Source organism: Phyllobates terribilis, unplaced genomic scaffold (genome assembly GCF_046119375.1).
Source record: "Phyllobates terribilis strain yellow unplaced genomic scaffold, ASM4611937v1 Scaffold_5__5_contigs__length_657084704, whole genome shotgun sequence".
NCBI classification, from domain to species: Eukaryota; Metazoa; Chordata; class Amphibia; order Anura; family Dendrobatidae; genus Phyllobates; species Phyllobates terribilis.
In genome coordinates this window covers 120,952,425-120,956,207 of record NW_027362765.1, presented here as the reverse complement: position 1 = coordinate 120,956,207, position 3,783 = coordinate 120,952,425, and positions in this window count along the sequence as shown.

The following is a 3,783-nucleotide window of genomic DNA, read 5'->3' as shown; positions in this document are numbered from 1 at the left end:
CTGAGACTTATCTTTCTTATTTTGATTAATATCTGCCAACAGAGCCTATGAGTACGCATCTGACAACTGAGCAGAATCAGTTCTTTTAAACGGCGATATCATAAATTTTTAAAGGGGCTGTCTGGGACTTTAACATTGATGGCCTATTCTTTAGGATCTAAGGATCGGTGGAGGTGAGACACCCGGCACCCTCGCCGATCAGATTTTCCCAATGTCAGGGGTGGCCGGAACTGCTCAGTTACGGATCTGCATAGCTCTGTCGACTGTACAGTGGCGGTTGCCGGGTACTGCATTATTCCATTGAATAGCAGTTGTGGCCACTGCTGACATCGGGAACAGCTTATTGGTAGGGGTGCCAGGTGTTGGCCCACCACCAATCAGACATTGATGACCTATGCTAAGGATAAGCCATCTATGTTAAAGTCCCTGACAACCCATTTAATATTTACCTGAAATAGTCTGCAAGAACAGCTCGTACAGATGCTTTAATGTGAATGTTGCCCACATTGTGCCTTCTGCTGTGTGCAGCCCCAGGGGTAACGGTGTGGGGGAGAAGTGCTAAAACAGTAACATCTTCTCTGGATACCCCAAAAAAGGACTTGAGCAACTTTCACAAATATTCCTCACTATTTTCAAGATCTCTGCCTTCTTTAAGTGAATGAGAACATTGTTATATCTTCACAGACTGTATATAGGTTAAGTATGAGGTGTAGGAGACATGTATATAACCCTGGTATACGCAAAGGTGTAGCTAGGGGTTAGGAACAAAGGGATGAAACACATATGAGTTATGTGGTTTGGGGACACACTCAGATTTATAAAGCCAAAGGCACACCCTTTTAAAGTAATAATTCCCCTTCAGAGTCCCCCTATTAAGTAACAGTGGCCAGAGTGCTACTTTATTAAGTAATATTGTCCAGATTGTCCCATAAAAACTAATAATGTATCCTACCTGGCTATGAAAAATAATAATAATGCCCCCTAAGTGCCCTCATAACAATGACTAACACCCCCTCAGTTCCCGTAATAATGTACCGTAAGTGCCTGTTTAAAAGCAATTCCCACCCCCCCAATAAATAAATAAATTATATATACTCAACCCGAGTCCTTACGGGGGTTGTCCAGCCTTAGGATACAAGTCTGCAGTCACTCTATGTGGCTGCAGATTTGCAAACCCTCACATTGCGCACACTGCGCATTAATTCTCCAGCGCTGGGAGCAGGCGGTCAGTGACACCACGTATGTGATTTGCATACTTACGGCCATATTCCGACTAGAATGTATCCAGCCTTTCTCAATACACTTGTGTTGACCCAGGCCGTGCCCTTCTAGTCGCCATATCACCACATGTATGCAAATCACATACTTTGGGTCATGTACCCGCCGCTCCCATCGCCAGAGAATCCTCAAAATGTGCAGTGTGCTCGATGTGAGGATTCACAAGTCTGTAGTCACATAGAGTGACTACAGACTTGTACCCTAAGGCTGGACAACCCCTTTAATGAGCTCACCGGTCTAGTTATCTGCTTCCCTAAGAGTCTAAGTGCAGGTGGAGCGATGGTGTGCTGTTTGTGCCAGGATGCTACTGTCCTGTGCGTGCTGTCGCAGTCTAAAAGGTCTTGTGGCATACAAGATGGAGAGTGGGAGAGCAGGCAGCCCTTGGATTGCTTCTCTACCATATGTGTTAAGGAGGTTGTCCACCGCCTAAGTAAAATTTCAGCAAACCATGTAGCTTGCCGAATACTAAGTGTGTAATGTACACACCTTTAGGATTCGGCTCCGTTTGCCGGTTACGGCGATCATCAAATAAAGCGAAGTCGCAGAGACTCCACTTGGCACGTGACAGCAAGTATGCAAAATGCACAATTGCAGTCGCATAACGACCACTGGAACCGGCAAGCGGAGCAAAATCCTAAAAGTTTATACATTACACATGGTTAGGATGCAGCAAACTGCATAGCTTGGCAAAAGTGTATTAAGGTGGACAAACCCTTTATCCCATTCCACGTGGCATGTAGGGGACACAGGACATGGTGCTCTAGTTAGATGAGACCAAGGTAGAACTTTTTTGGGGAAATGCAAAACGCTATGGGTGGCAGAAAACTAACATTGCACATCACCCTGAAAACACCATCCCCACCGTCAAACATGGTGGTGGTAGAATCATGATGTGGAGATACTTTTCTTCAGCAAGAACAGCGAAGTCACTGCTGATTGGGCGCATGGCTCTTGTGATGTAACAACGTCAAATGAGTACTAGGAGAGCGAGCACTGACAACGCTGGAATGGCCAAGCATCGGAGGTGAGAGTGTTTTTATTTTAATGGGGACAAACACTCATATTGAGAAGGGGTTGTCCAAGTACTGGGCAACTCCTTTAAGTTTGTGGGTGCAACATGAAAAAATTTAGAAAAGTTCACAGGGTATGAGATCAGTGGGTACATGTGATTAGTGAGTATATGGGCTGTGTATATGGGAACAGTGGATATATGGGATGCATATATGGGATCAGTGGGTATATGGGATGTGTGTATAGGATCAGTGGGTATATGGGATTTGTATATAGGATCAATAGGCATATGGGATGTGTATATAGGATCATTGGGTATATGGGATGTGTATATAGGATTAGTGGGTATATGGGGTGTGTATATAGGATCAGTGGGTATGTGGCATGTGTTTGTAGGATCAGTGAGTATGTGAGATGTGTATACAGGATCAGCGGGTATATGTGATGTGTAAATAGGATTAGTGAATATATGGCATGTGTATATAGGATCAATGGGTATGCATTATGTGTATATAGGATCACAGGGTATGTGGGATGGGTATATAGGATCACTGGGTATAAGGGATGGGTATATAGGATCAGTGGGTATGTGTATATAGAATTAGTGGGTATGTGGGATGTGTATATAGGATCGGTAGGTATGTGGGATGTGTATATAGGATCGGTAGGTATGTGAGATGTGTATATAGGATCAGTGGATACAGGGGCGGACATATAATTGGTGCAACCTGTGTGCCCGCATAGGGGTCCATTTATACCTCCAAAGCAGGTGGAATTGTGCTGTAAAGGGCCCATATATTGTTCTTGCACAGGGGCCCTTTTCTGTCTGTGTCCACCAGTAAGTGGGTATGTGTATATAAGATCAGTGGGTATGTGTATATAGGATCAGTGGTTATGTGTGATGTGTATATAGGATCAGTGGGTATGTGGGATGTATATAGAGGATCAGTGGGTATGTGGGATGTGTATGTAATATCAGTGGGTATGTGTAAATAGGATCAGTGGGTGTGTGGGATGGCTATATAGGATCAGTGGGTATGTGTATATAAGATCAGTGGGTATGTGGGATGTCTATATAGGATCAGTGGGTATGTGTATATAAGATCAGTGGATATGTGTATATAAGATCAGTGGGTATGTGGGAAGTAAATTTAGGATCAGTGGGTATGTGGGATGTATATATAAGATCAGTGGGTATGTGGGATGTATATATAAGATCAGTGGGTGTGTGAGATGTGTATATAGGATCAGTGGGTATGTGGGATGTATATATAGGATCAGTGGGTATGTGTATATAGGATCAGTGGGTCTGTGGGATGTGTATATAGGATCAGTGGGTATGTGTATATAGGATCAGTGCGTATGTGTATATAGGATCAGTGGGTCTGTGGGATGTGTATATTTGCTCAGTGGCAGTGGGTAGGTAGGGTTCTTTAGCTGTCAGCAGATTAGGACGTGTCATGTGACTTCTGTGTCCGGGGTCTCCTGATGTGC